Source organism: Dromaius novaehollandiae, chromosome 2, assembly GCF_036370855.1.
Source record: "Dromaius novaehollandiae isolate bDroNov1 chromosome 2, bDroNov1.hap1, whole genome shotgun sequence".
Classification (NCBI taxonomy): Eukaryota; Metazoa; Chordata; class Aves; order Casuariiformes; family Dromaiidae; genus Dromaius; species Dromaius novaehollandiae.
The window spans coordinates 30758688-30780000 of record NC_088099.1 but is presented as its reverse complement, the minus strand read 5'-3'; the positions used below and the strand labels follow the sequence as shown (position 1 = coordinate 30780000).

The 21313-nt window shown below is 40.1% G+C and overlaps 1 protein-coding gene across 10 annotated transcripts in view; it reads left to right on the top strand.

The window, feature by feature from the left end:
- Positions 1-21313, top strand: part of RBMS3 (RNA binding motif single stranded interacting protein 3) — a 761325-nt gene that overhangs the window by 414898 nt on the left and 325114 nt on the right. The window lies entirely within an intron of this gene.

Sequence of the window (21313 nt, the reverse complement as noted above, 5' to 3'; positions counted from 1 at the left end):
GTCAGCTGTGGCACTAGTATTGAATCACGAGGTGCAGAGAGCATGTCCCTACTCCCTGTCTGCTTGTGGGAAATGCACATCAACTATCTCATAGCTTCCTTTCAGTACTGTGACAAAATTTTGAATGCGCTCCACTAAACTTCATCTGGTCTATGATTATAGGGTTTTGTCTTGCTATCATGGAGTTCCTGTGTGAACAGATGCTCTTTAAGAAAAATACTGACACTTCTTTTGCTGATTTTCTATCCTTTGGCTGAGTGGAAGTGAGGAGAAGCCAGATAGATAATTTTTTTTTCAGAATATTAGAAGTATTTATCAAAACAAAAGGGAAGACAGATATAGGGAAACTGAAAGATCTGAAAATACAAGAATTTGTCATGACATCATGCAGTTCTTTAAAGTAATATGCAGCAAGGTATTTTCTTTAGCTTTGCAGATGGTTATGTAGTAGAGATGGATAAAGGTCCAGATCCTTGTTTTATTAACTGCATTTTCCAATAAATGCAGTACATATAGCAGCACTCTACAGTATCTAAAGTGCAGTGGAAGTTATTCTGCGCATCCATTTGTGTCTTTAGAAATGAGTGCCTTCTATACAGCTCCTTTTTTGCTTGCCCAATTCTCACTTAGATCAGTGGGATTTTGTCACCCAAAGGAAAGATAACATATATGGCTAAAAGCCTTCATATGTTAAACAGGTATTCACAAAACAGCACAAGATGCTAGCTCTTAGGGTTCCTGCATAAAAATATTAGCATAATTTACTACAAGATATGAAGTGAAATCCTGAATCCAATCTGTAAACCAATATATTACTGTTTTCAATACAAGTTTTTTTAAGAGCTGCATTTGGAAGGGTATTCACCAAAGCCAGCTTATGCCCGGGACACTAGCTCCCCTAGGCTAGCTGCCAGCACCTCGAGCGAGCCCTTCTGAACCCATTTCTTGGCCCAAGCATGTGACAAGGCTGCCAGCAGTACAACTGTCACTTGCAGTTTCTGAAGTTTGGCAGGTCTGAGGAAGAATGTTCTAAAATCTCAACATTTCTCTTTTAGAAGTATAGGGAATGCTGGAAATGCTTGTGGCTATGTACATTTATCATAGCACTTCCCATTTCCAAGTTTATTCCAGCAAGAAGGCTACCCTCTAAGTGACATGTAACATTTTTTATTTGTTTTTTTTTTTTGTCATTGTGGCTACGGAATAGATAACTTTTATCAAAAGTGTTTGATAAAGTAAGGGGCCGTCTTGGTGAATCCTGCCTGCTTTTCTGTATTTCTGCTGTGAGGTTTTCTGTGGCGTATATTGCACACTAAACAGAAAACAGCAGACTGGAGTGCCACTGATGCTTGAAGTGCAGAGTCCATTACACACGATGTCAGACATTTCTGACAAATGTTCCAACACTATCAAACCTTTTATCAATTTAAGAGTAACCTTGTCACAGTAATCTGTCAAACTGTTCATATAACTAAAGGAAAACAAGTCATCATAGGCTGCACTGTAACCAAGTAAATAAAAAAAAAAAAGTGCTACTGGAAGATTTTCTTCTTGTATGGTTGTGATCCTCAATATCTGGTTTAACATGTGTCCAGCAAAGTTGCATCAGACTCTCTTTGCAGCTGAGAGCTGTTAGGTTGCACTGTATCTTTTGGGACTTCATACAGGACACTGTCAAAGGTTACGTTGAAAAAGAGTGAGTAGGAATGTTTAGCAAGCAAGGAGAGGCTCTTCTTTTATGTATGTATCTTTTTCTGTGTTTTCAATGAAAATTGAGTAAAAAGGCTTTCAAAAAACTGAAGAAAGGATAAGAGAGGCATAAGTGCATACATATGGAACCTGTGGTATGCAGCTATGCCTCTCTTATCCTTTCTCCAGTTTTTTTTTAAAAAGAGATTTTATATCCATCCCTGATCATATTGATCATCTGAACAAGGTATTCTAAAACTCTGATGTTAAGCATTCCCTTAAAATAGTAGTAAATATTATACCATTAGGATTTAAATCTCCGCGATACACAGTCTGTGTACCGTGCATTGGTACAAACCATTACACATGCATCTTCTTGGCCAAAATATGCTTGTTATCAAAAGAAAAGATAGTCAGTGTTAAGATGTAAAATTCATAAATTATAGACACAAAAATGTGTAAAGTCTTTGCTGTGCAAGCGAAATACAAAGGATTATCTCTGGAAAAATTGCAATCCATCATTCTTATTTTCATGCATAGTACTGTATTTCATTCAGAAGAATTCCAAACTTCTCAAAAACATAGACAGTTCTCTTAGTCCCCTGTTGACACACTGGGCACATCACATACTTGCATGTTCTTACTAACTAAATCCTTGTGGAGATTGACTGAAAGAAATCTCATATACAAATTAAAATTTTGAGCTTCATTACTTTGAAATGTTTTTCATTTCAAAAAAATCACAATTTCTCTGAGTATTTTTGTCTTTCTGTCTGCCTTTTCTTATATGTGTGCACTGAAGAAGACTTAAACCCATAACTTTTTAATAGAAGAATTTTTGTAAAAGAGAAGGGGATTGGGGGAAAAGAAGTTAAGCCCTCTTAGTTTTCCCCCCAAAAACAACAAATAATTTTGAAAAGAAAGTTTGGATTAGGTATCTTATCACCCTTCAACAAGTTTCAACTTATGTGTGGTCCAGGGTGGAATTAAAGGAGTTAGTTAAAACAACAGTAGCAAAAAGAATTAAACCTAAAGAGCAGTAAGTCTGTACGCTAGTCAGGCTGACTCTTGTGGAAGATGAACCAGAATCTCGTAGTTCAGAGTTTTTCCAAGTATGCGCAATCCCTGCTGAATTGTGATTGTCATGAGTGTTGCTTTCTCTCAACAGTTTTTCGATCCGTATTTTGTGTGAATCACCCAAGTCCTTCTTTTTTCCCCTTGCTGAAGGTATCATGAATTTCCCTCCTTGACAAGTCATCAAGTTTCAGATTTTAGCCTGTCATTCGACTCTGAATGTCCTTGTTTTTGTCCCTGTGGAACCTCTGAATAAATATTCAGCCTGTTGCCACTTGGGTTCTACTAAAGCGCTAGCCCCGAGGATAATGAAACTGAGGTTATTAGTTGAAAATGCACACATTACTTAAAATGAGGACTATTTTTGAAACGAACTCTGTGTCTTCCTTTTGCCCCAAGAGAAACCTGCTGAATTCATTGAGGTTTCAAGTGGGTCCAAGGTGCCTTTTAGGATAGGAGCTTTTTGCTAGTAGCTACAACAAGTATAAAACCGTCAATTAGAGTGAACTTTATAGCAAGTTCACGATGGTGGCATGGCCATTTCTGCCATGTGTTAAGACAGCAAGACTTGGAAATTCGTGGCTACTTTTATTCTTCTTATCTTTCATGAAAATAACAACAAATAGATAGTATGTGAGAACTAATCAAAGGAAGGGATGGGGAAAGAAAATTTCCTCTTTTTTTTTCCCTGTATTAAAATTTTAATTAAAAAAGAATTGCTGTGCATTATGATTAAAATAAAAACAAAATAAAATCCCCATAATGAGTTCAAAAAAAAAAAGGTTTGTTTTGTTTTGTAAAGTAAATTCTAAATTAGAAGTAGAAGAAATTAAGGAGTAATCTTTGAAGATATAAGGGAATGTACTGGTTTCTGTAACATTGCATTTGTTACAGCAAGGTGTACTATGGATTCAGTATGGATATGAACAGAACCACATAATGTCTCTTATAATTAATACCACTTGACACTGTTTCTCTGTGATATAGTAGAGACTGCAATGGTATGAAGGTAAGAGTGCTCATTCACTGGGATTAGCTTATATAGGAACCATGTGGCATCATATAGAGTAGTTCCTGCTTAAATCTTAGTGGATGTTTTGGTTCAGCGTATCCTGGTAATACGAGAATTGTGAATGGCTCTGAAGTCTGCTGAAGAGATCAGTCTTCACGGGAACCAGAGGAATGCCCGTACTTGAGGGAGAAGAAAACAGATTTGCTTTGTTATTTCAAGTAAAATCAGGAAAGCAAAGTCTTAGGAAAGATTTGACCTAATACAGCGAAGGTGACCTGTTGGACTAAACATGCTGATTCAAAGCAGTAAGGGGACTGCGTGAGTTTGTTCCTCTCTTTTGTCAGTATGTTGAGAACAGGGTGAAACACACCGATGGGTTAGTCTGGAGAAATCTATGTTCTTCTTTTTGTCTTTTTCTATCTCAAGTTCTTTATATCAGGGCTTTCCTAAAAGACGATGACAGATAGGGAGGAGAAGAAAAATGAATTTCAGGTTAATATTTTTAGGTCAAAATGACTGTGTTCAAGAGCCAAATAGTAAACATTAAGGGTGTCTAAAGCAGACACAAAAGCAGAGGAATGTAGTGCCTTGGACATGGTTTGTTCATTCTATCATTGGAGACATCTTCATAGTGACGGTGCTTAGTAGTGCTGTTAGATACATTTTGCCTTTGCTCCCCAGGGTCCAAAATGGTACAACTCAGTGAACTTGAATTTCAACTGCCTACATCTTGGCTTCTGAAATCTGTTGATTTGCAGTTTTGGGCTCGGTTATATAAACATTACATCTTCACACTGTGTAAATATGGGCATGGATGTGCACAGTCTTTTTTTTCTCCTTTACCTATTATCCTTTAAAAGTTACTTGTATATTCCTTTCCCATTACCGTAGTCTCCAAATGTCTCGCACTGTTAAAAAACAAACATTAAAGTTGCCCCGGTAGGCAATGAACCGATCCTTTTTTTACCTATCCTCTTTCATCAGGGAAAACAAAACTCTAGGTCAGCAGTTGCCCACAGCATTACAGAGAGCTCCATCTGGGATGTGAACGTTCCCATTGTCGGGAAGAAAGGCAGAAAAATAATCTGCGTAAAGTAATAAATGAGCACCTGCACTCTTCCCTGTTTTGAATGTGCCCGTCTTTTCACTGGAGTGTGACAGAGTGTCAGTGAGAGTTTCTCATCTCCTTTCAAGTTGGATGAACCTGATTTAATGGAAGATAGGGGAGGAGGCAGCATTCTCAGACGCTGCTGCTGAATACATTTCTTCTGATGAATTTTAATTAAAGTCCTTGGGAAAAGAAAAAAAACAGAGCTCATAACAGAAATACTGAGTCTTCTGTGTAGCTGTGTGAAGGGCACGACTGTAAGAGCCACTTACTCTGCTGAGTGTGCAGGAAGGGTGTTTGAGGAAGAAAGAGGGCAAACTCACTGAATGAGCTGCTTCTGATCTCTTCCAAGATGTGCGTGTTTCCAGTTTTTCCTTGTCCTCTTCCTTTCTCCAGTTCTCCAGCATGTTTTGTGTGTGCGGCCAGTCAACCGCGGCATCACCACTGGATACGTCAACGAGGCTTTCTTCCTCTTATTTATGTAAAATGATCAGAATCTGAAAACCCTCGTGGCTGCAGACTGTCCAAAGGCCAAAGAGGCCCTGCATCGTGGGTGCCTATCGGCCAAGTGTTGAGTTTTGTAATGTGGGTGTTGCTCCGTGCAAGGACCTTTATGACCGTGAAACCCTCGACTGTCTGAATTTGCCAGCCTCCCAAGGTGCTCTGCAAAACCGAGGTGCTAGGTTTCTGCTTTCCGGGCAGGAGGCTGAGTAATGTTATTGTGATTTTTTTTTTTCCATGGGAATAGTGGCAAGGAAAGTTTTGGTTATATTTGCTGCTTCTGTTTTGAAGCTGGATTTGTCTGCCGTTTGAGGTATTTGTTCTGCAGGGTCAAGATCAGTGGGTCTTTCTGACCGGTTGTCTTTTGCAAATGGATAGCAGCAGAGGGAAAGCAGATGCACTGGCCGTGTACGTGCAGAAAGAGCAGAGAAGGGAATAGGAAGTTCTCTAGTTGGGATGCAGTTTGGGAGTCTGCAGACTTTTAGATGAGGGAGATCACTGTTCCTGTTCTGACATTTGTGTAGCAGAACTGTTTCGGTAACCTTTCTCTAGAAGGTATGATGCAGATAATCTTCTGGTCTGTTCAAAAAATACGTTGTCCTAATGCTATGCTGTGAGGAAACGATACTAGCCATGCTTAAAAAAAACAGTAAAGTCAATCGATCCCTTCCCCCTACCCCAGAAACCGGAATAACCTGGCTACTGCTTCCAGCTAAAGGCAAGGATCTTAGAGCATGGCTGTAATTTCTATACAAGGGGAAGTGGCAGGCCAGCTTTGATGGCAAAGCTATTGAATATTATCAGCACTAAAACAAAAATGTCATTGTGTTCAGCTGCTAGACTTTACCATGCTGTTTCAAACAAGCATCGACAAGAGCTCTGTGCTATGTAGCATGCGATGTCCTTCATTCCAAGTATTTGGTAACTTCCCAGAATTATTTGTGTGACAAGCGCTGCTGCTAGATTTATATTAAAAACTGCATTTTTTTTTTTAAAAAGATGTTCACTAGAGAAGGCATTTCTCAGAATTTCTGCAGCTACGTCAGAGGTTTTATGTCTGCCTCATTATAAAACAGACAGGAAAAGATGGAATGTTTTCAGCTTAATTTTTAAAAGATGTTGATCTGACTGAAATCCCAAAAGGTTTTTTCTTTCTCTGGGTATGTATTTTCTATGTCCCCCTCATGAGCGCTACGGCAAGCAAAGACTATTCTCCTGCACTGTTTGGAAAGTACCTACCCACAGTTCTGGGGCAACTCCCCCAAAATAATACAGGTAACAGCAATGAGGCTAGTGAAGTCCTATTCTGAAATAAGCTCTCTGCCGGTGGGCGCCGCATCTCACACGAGAACTTCATGGAAGCACAGCAGTCTGTTCACATAGCATTTATTGCAGGATCAGAGTCATATTATTGTTTCAGTGCAATATAGGTAATAAGTGCAGCATTTATGGCTATTACTGTGTGGTGATCACATAAAAAAAATAAAATAGACGTGCTTTCCTCACTTCAGTTTCCCAGTTCAGCATTTCCATATACCCCTGAGATTATAATCCAATTATGAAACCTCAATTATTTTCTGTAATTCACTGATTCAAGAAGAACATTAATTTTTTAGCTTCTTTATAGTAGGGACCTAATCCCTAAAAGGGATAAAATGACTCACAGATTCATAGAATTTAAGATCGAGGAGAATCCAAGGGATGATCTAGTATTATTTCCTGGTTGTTTCAGGTCCTTAAATTTCCCTCATTTGCTTCTGGACTGAATATAGCAATTTATGTGGGTCTAAAGAGTATCTTCCAGAAAAGTACCCACTCTGGATTTGAGGATAGGAAGCAGTAGCAAGCCTACCACTGTTCTTAACAGTTTGTTCTTTGATTAACTGTGGTCCCTGCTCAGAATTTCTGACTTGCTTCCAAATCAGCCTTCTGGTGTTGAATTTTTACTTGTTGGTTCTTGGTGTAATCAGATTAAGGACCTTTCTGATCCTTTCCCTCTCCTCCTGTCCTCCTCCCAGATGTACTTATGCACTATAATCAAGTCAGCTTTCAGACTTTTTTCTTTAATAATCAAAATAGGTGGAGCTCTTCAGTCTCTGATTATAAGCCAGGGTTTTTGGATAATTTCATCAAGGACTACAGATGACGTCAGGGGTTATTTGAATGTTTTTAAAATTAATTATTTGAGGCTAGAAATTGTTTCCTTTTCATGTTTATGGAGATTTGTTGTTACGTGTTGTTTATATAACCATGTCTGTTTGTATGTGTCCTTAAAAGGATGAGAGGTATAATTGGAACATCCTGAGCAGGATGATGTTCCTGAGCGGGAGAAACGATGCTGAAAGGGCTGCCACAGTGCCTTGGCAGAAATGGAGCAAGGTGCAATATTTACCCTGTAGAGACCATGGTACACTGGTCCTGGAAGTGTGTCAGAACCAAAACCTCTTATCTCTACCTACGAGGTTTTGTTTACCTTTGATTGTAAATCACATGTCTATCCACCCTTGGCTTTGAGTACCAAAAGACCATCTGACAAAAAAATTACAATAGCCTAGATGCTTTATTTAAAAATAATAAGGAATTTGGATCTAAGCCTTATCTTATCTTAATTCTGTAGAACTTAATTTCTCTAGTCATCTTTAATGCTTCTTGTCCCCTCAGCTTTACTTAAATCAACACCAAATTTAGGATCGTCAATTAAATGGAGTATGGTTATGAAGTTTTTTAATTACTGTACAGTAACTTAGTGCAAACATTTCAATATAAAGTTTATTAAGTGCCTTATGAACTGCATAACAGATGAATTCATACATAATCACACAGACAGTTCAAGGAGCTGAAGGATTCAAATAGGGCAGTCTGTTGAGTCTCAGAATAAAATAAGCTCCTAGCAAGTGCTTCTAAATGGAAAACAAAACTGGTTGCTGCAATGGAACAGGATGGAATATGACCAAGACATTAGTGGGGCTTAAATAAAAAAGGGCAATATACTCATGGCACGGTTTTCCTTATTACCTAATGTAAGAATTGGACTAAAGACGTGATTGCAGGCCTTACAGAAGGGGAAGACAGACTGTAATGAAACAGCTCTAAAATACTAAGAGCACTGAAACACACATTTTATTGTATTTAACTTTTAGGCATTTCATCAATTATCTTCAGTGAGCAGTAGGAAAAACCTGGCTTTCTGTAACATGGATCTGAATTGTTAGTTCTTGCTAGGTTCCTGCATTTGTTTGGCTGTCTTTATTGCTCTTCGATAAAAAGACAGAATTCCCCTAATCACAAGAGCAGATCTCTTGTCTGACGTGCCATTCCCATAGCACACGGGGGACCTGAGGCTGCTGTCACGCGCGCACGCCTGCAGACGAACGCCCCAGCGGTGCGGGAAGGGGGTGACTGTGGCTGCGCCGGCCAGCGTAGCAGGCATTGTGCGGGCAGGAGGAGGCAGGTCGGAGTGGAAAGAAGCGGGACTGGAATAGGTTGCAGATCCCTGGATGTTGTTGTTTGTCAGCGCAGTTTAGTGCGCACTGAGCCAACTATGTGGAACAGATTTACATTCCTGGTCCTCCCTATTTCTTATTTCCATTATCTTTTTTCTTCTTTTTCTTCCCCCCCCCCCCCCCCCCCCCGTTTTCTTTCCCTAATGCATTCCTCTTCTGAAGAGGACTGTTTCTGCCCGATAGTAATGCAGATCACTTGTGTAGTAGCTGCTGGTTAGCAGCATGAGGGTATCGATGAGAATATTGGGCTAAATCCCCCTGCGGTGGCTGTCCTAGGATTGCTGCAGCTTGCGCGCATGTGGCGCGTTAATCTCTCCACACCGACTTCAGGAGGAGATTTTGCAAGGATTGCACCACTCAGTTAGTAGCTGTCACCAGTGTGTGAGGCAGGCTCTCGGCGAAGAATTTAGCAGCCCTCGGTCGCACCTGGAGCCAAAATGTCGCCAGGCGAATACATCTCTATCCTCTGCGACTGCCAAGTCACGGCGGCGGCGGTGCCTTCGGCCGTCGGGAGGCGTCCCGGCGCTGTCGGCGGCGTCCTGGGGTGGGCGCAGCGTCTCTGGCTGGCCAGGGGACCGGTGGGGCAGGCGCTCTCGCGGGACGGGGCAGCGCAGCACGGCGGCAGGGAAGCGTTCCCGCCTCCTGTCGAGGGAGCCCTCCTGGCCACTATCAGGAGGTCTGCAGCTAGGCCGCTTAATGGGGCTTAGCAACAGTATGTGCCGTAAACCGCCCTCTCCTGTTACACAGAAATCCACTAATGCTGGCATCAAGAGCAGCGGGTAACTCAATCGCACCCGCAAAAACGATATTAACATAACATTAAAGAGCTGCGTAGACTAGCAAAAGACAGGAAGTTATAGAGTTCAGGCTTGAAACTTTATCCTCAACTCACCCATATTGTGCCGAGGTGTTTGGAAATTTCCATGCAGCGTGTTATTTTATGGAGCCTACTATGGGATGGATTGCCCTGTTCGTCTGCGGAGGATTTCCTCGTCTAGCATCAGCCAGCATTAGTGAGAATTATATAAAGAAATCCTGGCACAATTTGCAGAGCATTGCTGGACAATGTGAGCTTTAAATGTGACTTTCTTGGCTTAGGCAGTTTACCCACTCTAGCTTTCCTGATGTGCCACATTAGGGTTCAGCTTTATTGACTTCTTTAAAACCAAGTTGAAATTCAGTAGCTAAGCCCCTCTCCTAACTTCAAAACTAACCTTTAAAATTATTTTTAGCTGTTGTTTTCACCTCTGTGAGTTTTCTTTGTTCAACACTCTCTGAAAAGGCTTTGTTTTTTAATTTGCCTTTTGATTTCAAGACACTGCTATTAGTTCCACTGACTTTACCTCAACTAAAGAAGCTGAATTATACTCCCCAAAATTTTAGCCTTATTCCTGTCTTTGGCCCTTATTCATCCTTGTCCTCATTTAATTCTGCTGAAACAAGTAGAACAACTCAGTGAGAAAGGTTAGCTCCATCGCCTATAAAAATCCCCAGCTGGAAATGGAAGAAGGTGTCGTGTAACCTACCTTGCTCAGCCCCTTCCTCTTCTCATTTTTGTGCCAGCAGGGGCAAGGGGAAGTTCTTACAAGGACCCCAAGGGTCAAGGAGTCAATTTAAAGTTCATCTACAGGATGTTTATAGAGAATGAATAAGCTGCTTCAAGAGCAAAAACATTTTGTTTTACCCATTGGCATCAGAGCCAAGCAAGAGCCAAGGGAAGAGCTGCCTGTCACTCGGGTTGGGGCTCGACTGCAATCAAAGGTGAGATCACAGATCTCGCAGAGATGGTGAAGCCGGCAGGCAGACTGTCTGTAAAGCAGCTAAAACAGCAAGAACTGCAGCACCCAGGTATTTTCCCACATTCTCAGGTTTTGCAGGCTGTGCTGAAATGCAGTCTGCCCTTGAATACCCTGATGCTGGTGCCCAGGTAAAATCAGCTAAAGCTAACATGGTCATACCAACATGCGCTTCAGGCACACCTTTCACTGCAGTGTTGGTACACCTTGATTTTAGAGTTCATTCCCTGTGGTGAACTCTAGGTGTAGTTAAGTTTGTAGGTTGTTCATATTTTCCCACTGTGTGCTGTCTGTGCTAAAGGAGCTAGGGAGGAGTGCCACCATGTCTGTCTCTGTGGTGAGCAGGATGGCCACTAATGACCATGCATAGAACAGTAGGATGGCTGTATCCTAGGGGAAATCAATTTTCTGCAGAGAGCCAGGGTTGTAAAGAGTAGCAAATTTCCACTGAGGGGAGGAGAGAGGCAAGACAGAATCGGCAGAGCAAGGATTAAAAACACAAAGGCCTCAAAAATGAGGAATAAATCAAAAGGCTTTCTGTGCAAGGTGGATTTTTTTTTTTTTAACTGTTTTTTTTTGTTCCCAAAACTGGTCAGGTCTGAAACATGCTGATCTTGGGGATGAGGGAGAGAATGGCCTGCTGAAGAAGCTCTGAGGTGGGGGTTGTAGGGACAAGACTGCCTAGGGTTTAGACAAATGGCATTTGCAAAACGGTTCTTTTTTTATAAAGCACTCGTTCTTGGAGCACAAACATGCAGAACTGATGAAGTTGTGAACACTGCTGTGCTCTTCACTTCCTCAAGGAACATCTATATTGCAGAGGCTTCTGGGCTTTAGAGCCGTCCAGTGATACCTGAGCTAGGTTAAAGCTAGCAGGGTAGCTCCGTGCTCTCCTGCAGGCCCAAGTGTGACTGTGGCATAGCCCTGTCCCTGTGTCCCTCGCTACATGCACTCGAGAATTTGAACTAGGGTCATTTTCTTCTGCCGTTCCCCGCTATTTCAGGTTTGTTTCTTCTCTGAATTGCAGAGTTTGGCTGTGGCACTGAGTGTCTCTCTCAGCTTCGGGTGGCTCAGCGGTTATAAAAGTCCTCCCCATACTCTAATTGTTTGCTTCCCCCTCTCCTCTTCTGTTACTTAAACCTTGCTCTCCCCTTGCAGACAAGCTGGAGAAAAATTGTCTTGCTTAGGATGCAGTCATTTTACTCTCATAACGGATTTTGGAAAAATATTTCAGAAAGGAGATAAGGAAAGTAAGTTATAACTGGTGTTAAATATCATCATTAGATCACCTTTAATAAGAATAAATTTACTTAGATTTTGTAAGTATGTTTGTATGTGTGTATGTGTCTTAAAAATCTAAGCATACATAAACGTTTAAATCTCAAACAATGATTCTTTTCTGACTATGCTCAGTATTAAAGGCTAACCCAGAGATAAGATAACATTCCTGTAAACATGGAAGCTTAAACAAAGGAGCTGTTGTTCTGAGAATGAGGGAATCAAAAAGAAACTGAAGTTTGAACTTAGGAAATTGTCTTACAAAATGGAATGTTGGATGTAGAGTAACATTTAAAGGCTTTCAGAAATTGCAGAACAGGGGAAATCCGTAGGTTTTTCTCTTGATCTCAGTGGTCTCTGGAGCAAGCCCAAAGAAAGCGAAGGGCAGAGGCATCTGGGAAATGAATAGCTGTTGTAGACCTTTTATTTTACTTTAGCTTCTTGTTCAAGATGTTGGCCTTTTGAGAACTTCCTTTCTTGAACAGCAGAAAGGGAAAGGGTAGAAAACTCCCATTGTCTGAGTAAGTGGGAGAAAAGGGTGCAAGTGCTGCTGATGAATAAGACGTTTCAGGGATGAGTAAATACGTGGCCTGATACTGCAGATGCTTGGCTGATGAGTTGGCCATTGTGTGCATTGCATACTGTGCAGAGTAGTTGCTCACATTTATAAATATTTGCAGGCTATAGGTCTGTTTCTAGTAGGTTGTTTCTTTGACTCCATGAAGATTGACCATATGTCCCGTTTACATTGTTTCTGTGCTTCCGCGTTGCTTCTGATGGGTTGTGCAAAAAGCAATTTGCTTGCCACTACAGGTGTTTGTAGTAAATTTTGTGTTATTAATTTTTAAACCCAGCACATTTGGCAGATTATATTTCAGCTGCCTGAAATATAATTTATCTACGTAGGATAAACTTGCCATTTATGTGCATGATAGCAGCAGTAAAGTGAGCGGTGTCAGCACTGGGGCTTTTATAAACCTTTAAATCCAGGTCTGTTTATAAAGCGAGGAACAGAAAGCAGAATGTATTTGTTCACTGTCATTATTTTGTTTATTTTTTTCCTTTGCAAGGTTGTTCCCTGGGACACAAAACATGCATCTGCCAAGCAGTGTTTTTTCCCTAACTGAGGATGTTCACTAATATTTGATGAAGATGTTGCCCTTGGTGTTGCCAGCCTTCAGGAGTTTATTGCAAAGTTCACAGTATTTGTTTCTTAAACCCTTAGATCCTGAGGCATGCGATAAGATGGGAATCTCAGCTTTCAATTTTTTAAAAAATATAGGTTTCCCTCCTTCATGGTTGAAAAGAGAGGCATGAAAAAATGACCTGAGTATATCACAAAGGCTCAAGATATATAAGCAAAGTATCTCAAGCATATTTATTTCTTATTAATTATTTTTCATATTACAAGTTAATTTAATAACTTTTTGGTGTATTAGTGAACAACGGAAGTTGCATGTGCTGTGCTCCTTTGCCCGTTACAGGAAGACTGCGGGTTTATCGAAATGAATCACAGTTCTCTCTCTCACAAAATATGCCCGATAACTGAGCACGAGATCTTTTTTTTTTTTTTGTAAATCTTTATGGTTTGAGTACTGTATCTCATTTACTTAGTGAGTTTGAAGGTACCTGAGGTCAGTAATATACAAAAGGCTGTTCTTGAGGGCTCCCAAACCTGACTGAAGTTAATTTGCTTCCAAATCCAGTGTTACTGATCAGGTTTCAAGACGTGGTCACTGTCTTTTTTGGTGAATGCTTTCTTCCTGGGGAAAAATCTCCCAGCAGGATGATAAAATATTTAAATTCTTGCTCCTTCCTGTAGATTGCCCCATGTCTATCTCAGAAGGGGTGGGTTACGTGGTGTGTCTCTTTTCATAGCTCTCCATCCAGGGTTCCGCCTGGGCAGACCCACTAGGTGTCCTTTTACGGACAGAAGACGCTGGATAGACGAAGAGTGTATTTATTTGGCGAATCCCGTGGCCGCTCTAACCACTTCCTGGTCCGTATCGGCTTCTTCTGGGGACAAGCTGAACCAAGGAGGAGCTCAGCACTGCCAACACTGGCTTTTCTTCTTTAGGACATGCACTGCCAAGATGTGCAGTAAGAGAAACCCGCTCAAAGCTTGATGGAGGAGTTTGTGGTTGAGTGCAAGATTTGTGTTGGTCTAGGGCTCGTTGGTTCTCCCAAATGTTGCCTGTCGAGCAGAGTGCTAGGAGATGTGCTGATTACGCCATAGTTCCTGCCCCTCGATGTTATCTTAAGTGTCACTTCAGCGCTCAGAAAATAACGAGGCAGCTGCCCCGTTGAGGTGAGCTGGTGCAGCCCCTGGGACTCACAGCTTCGGCAACAGTTTCCAGCAACTGAGAGGCTGATCCAAAGCACAGGTTTTAACAAGCCTTCTCTCTTCAAAAATACTTACCAGGCTGACACAGTGAGGCTAATACGTTCAATTACTTCCATCTTCGTGTGGGCAATAAAGAGTGAAGAATTATTCGTATAATAGACAGTGGCTCTAAATATATTTTTAAACCTATAAATGCGTTTTTGTAATGGGCGAGTCCTCATTAAAGGCTGTGTTTACACACAGGTTTTTAAAGTGTTTTGAAAACATTAAAAAGTTTAAAACATGATTTGTAAATTATGTATCTGTATGGCTTGATGGACAGCTTCATCTAGTTTGAATTTTATTCTTGACAAACTGATCACTTAAGAAAAGGTTTTCGACAATTCCTGCTTTGCAGCCCTGACCTGGGAGTTGCGGTAAGTTGCCAGCAAGAACAGATTGGTCCTCTTAGAAATAATTATCATAGTTATTATAGGCCTTGCACTGGGGAAAACAAAATACTCACTAACTGGAAACATGCACGTACGTGTTCTCGGGAAGCATATTTCCTGATTTGAGGCTGTAGAGAGGACTTTCCTCACCAAATAAGCATGTTAAGTTATGAGCCTACAAACATGCTTTTACCTCGATAAACATGAATAGTCCCATTTAAGTTCACTGGGGCTTCTTACATGCCTAAAGTCAAACATGTGCATGAGTATTTCAAAGATATCATGGACAAGTAGCTTATCAAATCCATTTTCACACCCTGTCCTGAGGCTGTCTTTGTGTTACAGTTGCCTAAATAAATGGACTAAGAATCTTTGCTTTTGAAAACACACTTGGCGGAATTAAGTAAAATTCAAAGAAACCCAAAACCAGAGCTATTCTGGCCAAGTTCTGGGCAAGCAATGTACACTTTTGTCCATGTAATTATAAAATTTCACAATTATGCTCCTGTTGTTTCTCCTTAAAAATTTCAGGCAGAGAAGAATGTTCTCCTTTGCAGCACTTGTGTCAAAGTTCAGCATGTGGAAAATGAATATAACCGACATTCCAGCCCTGAAAATAAAAAGTTTAAAATAAATACTCTGAAGAAAAAGAAGCAATTCGGTGATATACTTCCTAAAATATGTATTTTGAAATGTAAAAATCATAAGAAACAGTCCTGCCAGAAACTAAGTTGTGTCCAAAGACATCCGAAGTACCTGGAATTTTATAATTTGTAAATAATGAAATGGGAGCTCTGTGAACTCAAGAAGTCTCACTCATGCATTTGATTCAAATGGCCTCTGTGTGAACTCTATAAAATGCTTCAGCTTTAAATTATCAGTTTGAGTTCACAGTCCCTGGTGGTAGCTGGAGTTCTTGCTTTTCTTTTTAATTCCTTTTCTTTTTAATTCCTTTTAGTTTCTTGGCTGTTATTAGAGAGGTACTATCTGACTGAGACACATATTTTTTTTACATTATGTTGCAGTCATATAACTCTTTTAAGCATAAATTGGTTTAGCGAAATGTCAGAAAATCAGCCCAAACTGGATGCTCAGAGTTCCCTTGAATAATGAGGCCATTGTTAAATGATTGAATACTTTAGAGATTAATATCATGGTATGCTGGCATGCTGGTTCATACCAACTGTAATTTAACAATGAATATCCTCCGTAAGTAAGCAACACTGTGAATGAGAAATCGGATACAAGACAGCACAGCATGCAAGAACATACGAAATAAGTTTTGCATGCAGGAGTGGTATGTTGGAGGGGTTTATTTCCACAATATCTCAGATAATTAAATTGTTGAGTAGGGGAGATTCTTCAAGTTTGAAGATCTGCTGAATTTTTTTGCTCCAACACCAGTGAGTGATGTCTTTATAGTAGAACAAGATAGCTTTTTCCCCCCCTCTGTTCTTTGAAAATTAGGATATGCCTGGCATTACTGTTTGTGCCAGCCTACAGTAAACCACATATCATTCTATGAAGGGTTTCAGATCCCTAAGCTTTCTTCCAAATAATGCATCCTATCATTATGCAGAAAATTTAGTAGTACTACTGAGTGTCTGCAAACAAAAGTTGCATTTTTTTTAGGACATCTGAATCTTTGCAGATACGGAATAATTAGTAGCTGAAGATTTAATGATGGCCCAGAAGAAGGACTGAAGTGTTCTGCATGAAATCACAGTTATTAATTTGTGCATGAATTTCATTTTCCATACTTAATTTAGCAACTGTAAAATATTTTGCTAATTAATTATTAACACTGGTTATTTGTCATGGCAGAACTGTGAGGGAAAAACATAGCTTTCTATCAAAGCAAAAATATTAACATCAGAATTTTAATTTAAATATGATATACAATAATGTAATCATGTTTTAAATAGTCTTAAATAGCTTCAAGTCAAACATACAGACATAATATAAATATAATATATAGCACTAATTCAAAACAAACAGTATTTAGAATGATAATGGCAACTAAGAGCCAAATGTCTTGCCAGATTGCAAGACACTGGGAAAAAAACACTGTAAAATGTCAGACTTTTATGGGGAGGAAACTGGCATTTTATTCTGTCTTGGGTATCAAGATTGTGACAAATTTGTAGCCTTATGTGTGCTGTAAGTAGGATTTGATCTTGTACCTACTGAAGGCAATGAAGAAATTACCTTTGATTTCTTCGAGTGTTGGATCAAACTACTTAATTTCATTTACATGGAGGCAAAAAAATCTGTATTTTGGCAAAGGAAAGAACAAAGCTATAGGAAGCATTACCTTTAAGCTACTGAAGTGGTATACTTCATCCAGATCTGAAACTTCAGATGTTTTATATTTCCAGAAATTTAGTATCTGTTTGAATTTGATTCACTGTAACTTCTGTGTGCACTGACTTAGCTTCCCAAGATCTGAAAACAATTACAGTAAGTCTTCAGAGGCAGTGAACTTTCATCTGGGACTGTTTTTCCAGAGGTGGGTGCACATACAACATTTAGGAATGTAAATACAGATTAGTTTGAATAGGAAATATGACTCTGTTTCTCCGTAAATATCTGATACTGGCTTGTAAATATATTTCTAATTTGCATGTAGGACACGTGTTCCTGTGTGTTAATAGCTGAGTATTTTAGGGACACTAGAAAGGGAAGAATGGAGGGATATTTTGGTTGTAGGTATTTCTGTGCACATTTTAAGAGGTCCATTTGCAGTACTCTCCACCCTAAGTTGTAGAAATTTTACAAGTGAACTTCACTAAAACTACCAGTTTTCTATGTTCTTTGCTAAAAGAACATGAAAAGGATCACAGCTGCTCCAGTGCTGGATTAGTAACCTGTGATTTGAGCTAAATGGTGCCTGCATTTTCTCCTGAAAAGCAGAATTTATGAATATGATCTGTAAATGTAGTGTAATGTAAATGGCAAGACCCATACTCTGAAATAACCTTTTAGGTTCTTTTCTCCTGAACGTGGAGCTGTTATGCAGGGAAATTGCTTGATCTTGTCTTTTATTTGTCTAAAGTAATAATAGCGTTCATAGATATGTACATATAATTAACTGATGTTCTTAATGTAGCTTTTTTCCTCTCATACTTATGAAAAGTGTCATTTTGTTGGACATGGGGTGATGGTGAATAAGATAAGCATGTACATGAACCAAATCACTTCAGTCTTTCCTAATAGTAAAAGTCGGTACCAGAGGATAGTCTTGAATATGAATCAGCTTGCGTTCTCTTGAAAATTCACTCCTCATAGATGCCACAGTATTTATTACTGTCTGCTTAAAACTGGGCTCCTAACTTCATCGTTAAGAACCGAAATACATGCCCTGAGCTTCAGAATTGCTGAGCATCTCCCATCCCTTACAGAATTCAGTACTGATGACTGAGGAGCCCCTTTGGAAGTCCAGGGTCAGTTTAGATGTACAACCAAAGGATTGTGGTGTTTTTGAAAATTTGGACAAGTTGTCATTTTAAATTATTGTATTATATTCCATGAAGAAGTGATTTCTGTAAAGTTGAAGAACAAGAACAAATCAAGAACAATCGAATGTTCAACTCTTACTGTCTTGGGCAGAAGTACAGTTTTATTAATCCAATAAACAGCAAGTTCCCTGCAACCAGCTCTCTTTGCTACACAAACCATGTACAGGTCTGTGGAAACAAGAGGTGCGCTGAGGCGTTTACATTTTGTTATTGTATCTCTGTATGAACGAAAACAGAATTTGGTTTTAACCTTCCATTTTTTAAATTAATATACAGAATAATAACAGCAAACCAGCCCAATCTTTTTTAGTGGACAGAACATTAACTGTTATATTTTGGAAGAAAAAATACAAGCATTGAGTATGTAATGCGATAGACAAAATGCCTAGAAAAGATCATGCAAATTAGAACTTTCTTTCTGAGTGACTTTCCCTTTTGTGCATATTTGGATGGCTTAAGTTCACTTGGTACTGTATCTATTGGGACAACACCTCTCGGAGAAAAAATTTCATAAATCCGTGATTTTCCTAATAAAGTCTGCTCTTAAACAAAATAAACCCAGTTATGCTCTTTATATATTAATTCAGAAGAATGAAAGAGCCTCAAAGTTGCTTATCTAAATCCAATTATTTCTGGTCATAATTCATTCCAGTACAAAAATTCCAGAGATAAAAGTATATATTACCTAAATGCATAGAAATGCAGGCTGTTTTCAGTAGGGCGAATTATGCTCTGAGCAAAGCACAAGGCCCTGAGCGAACCCGAACAGTGGGGGTATAATTATTAAACTCTAAACTTGGAAATTACATGGTATCTCCATTTGTTTAAATAAGCAAGAAAGAATTCTGTGAACGAGTTACCTGGGTTTAAATCTCAGGCTTTGACTTTATTTAAAACACATAAGAAATTCCGTCATTCTGGTTAAAGCTGTGTTTCATGCATGTCTGTGCCCCTTACCATGTTGTCCGGATATATGAGAATTGCCGTGTCCAGGTAGCATGGAGTCAGGCAAGTGGTAAGAGACTTGGCTCGTCTGACCCGACGGCCGTTTCGTGTTACGGGACTTGTCATGGCCAGCCTGAAGGCTGGCTTGAAGGATGGAATAAAATGTACCTGTCCCAGAATCGTTCATTTTCTCTAGCGGCACCAAAAAGGTGAAAAGCTCGACTGGCTCTGGCCTCCCAAGAAATTCCTTGTTTGACTTTGTGGCTTGCTGTGACCAGCTGTTCCCTGCCCACTTGCCACCTTGGGAGGTGGTGGCTGGCAGGAGACCTTCTGCCTTCTGGGCTGGTCCCCTGAGTGAGTCCCGGTGTCCTCCTGACCCTCTTGCCCCACTTGCCTTCTCCTGCATCCGGCAAGGCAGGAGCAGGAATGGGTCACCTGCGCTCGCTTAAATGCTGGGGATCAGGGCAGGCAGTGGGAAGAATTTTTTGTCTTTCTGTAGTTGTATTTCTTGCAGCTGAAGTGCTTCCTCCACCAACTATCTCTGTTTTGACACCAGTTATCAAATAACTAACATGGGAGCTATCATTCTGCCTTGGTCTGAAATATAAGTACTGGTCTACTGCCTGCAAAGTCTTGAAATGAACTATTGATACTGCAACTTTGACTGTCGTTAAGGGTTTATTTCTGCACGGCTTGCATCTTTGCACAGTCTGCTGAGTAGTCTGTAAATGTGGGATGCAATGGGATGGGGCGCTTGAGGGTGGTTGTTGCCCCAGCTCTGCAGCCAAGGCAGAGCACTGAGCTCGGGCGCATGGATATCGTGTCTCTCTGCACAGCACCGCGTTACCATCCTTTATTCCTACCCTCAGTGTGCCGTGCTATGTATTACTGTCGTTTGTAGAGGAAGCGTTTTAAAACAAGCTTTATCATTTTAAAAGTGGATATAGAACAACTGGAAAAGTTTCACCCCAAATTGACATACACAAGAAATAGTAGAAATACTAATGTTCCTAAAAAGCTATTTCCCCCCCCCCCCCAAAAAAAAAACAAAAAACTGGTGTTTTCTTAGAAGGTAGGAATGGCCACGCTGGTGCACACCAGGATTTTGTTTCCAGCAGCAGTCGGTAGAGGTGCCTGGTGTTAAAACGGGGCCAGCATGTGACGATAGCTTAGTCTCCAGCTTTCTAGCAATATGTGACTTCTGGGGCCACAAATGTGTTTTTGAGTTTAACTTCCTGAGAGATCTCCCACCCTAGAAGTTGCCTGATAACTTTTTTTGTGCAGGTGTGCTCTGGTGGGCACCGGCAGCGTTCTGTGGCAGCGAGTTCCACAAGTTAACGGTGTATTATGTGGAAGTGCCTTCTTGGCGGGTTTTTAAACCTGCCACTTCATAATTTTCTTGGTGCTCCCTATGTATTATGAGAAACAGTGAAGACAACTAATGACCATCTCAGTGCACGACTCATTCTTTTACAGTCCTAGTCTGTGTAGTTGCTCATGGTGTGGAAGCACTTTCATACCTGTGATCAACTGGTTTTAAGTGAAAATTATCACATACAAGAGCATTAAAAACATTGTTGAATATTAGGGATTAAAAGGACTAAAAATAAGCAAGTAAAAATGTATTTGTGCTTTACTACACTTTTAAATAGCAGTGTGGGAAGAACATAATGAAAAACAAGACATTAGTCTGGAAAGCCTCTGAATGGAAATTTCAGCTTAGATTTTCTGTAGACATATTCCTGAGGTAGCCATCTCACGAATTCGTAACGTCTATTCCCTCTCATACTGTAATGCAGTAGGATTACTTTAATGATACAGTCATTATATTGAAGGGCTGGTAATAAGGCATTGAGATGAACTCAATTCGACAATTATCTTTTTCTGGCCAGAGCTTTTGATTCAAAAGCTTTGAAAGATACCTCCATGCACTGTAATTCAGGGGGAAATTAGATAGTGCTCATGTTTTCTTGTGACATGCAAACCATGCCTAGAAGTTTTTACATTAGTAATGCCAATACTTTGTAGAGCAGAGGTGCAGGCTGTTGGATTTTATAGTAGTTGCCATTTAAATACAAGAGAGTAAGAGGCCAGCTCTTAAGCAACGTTTTATT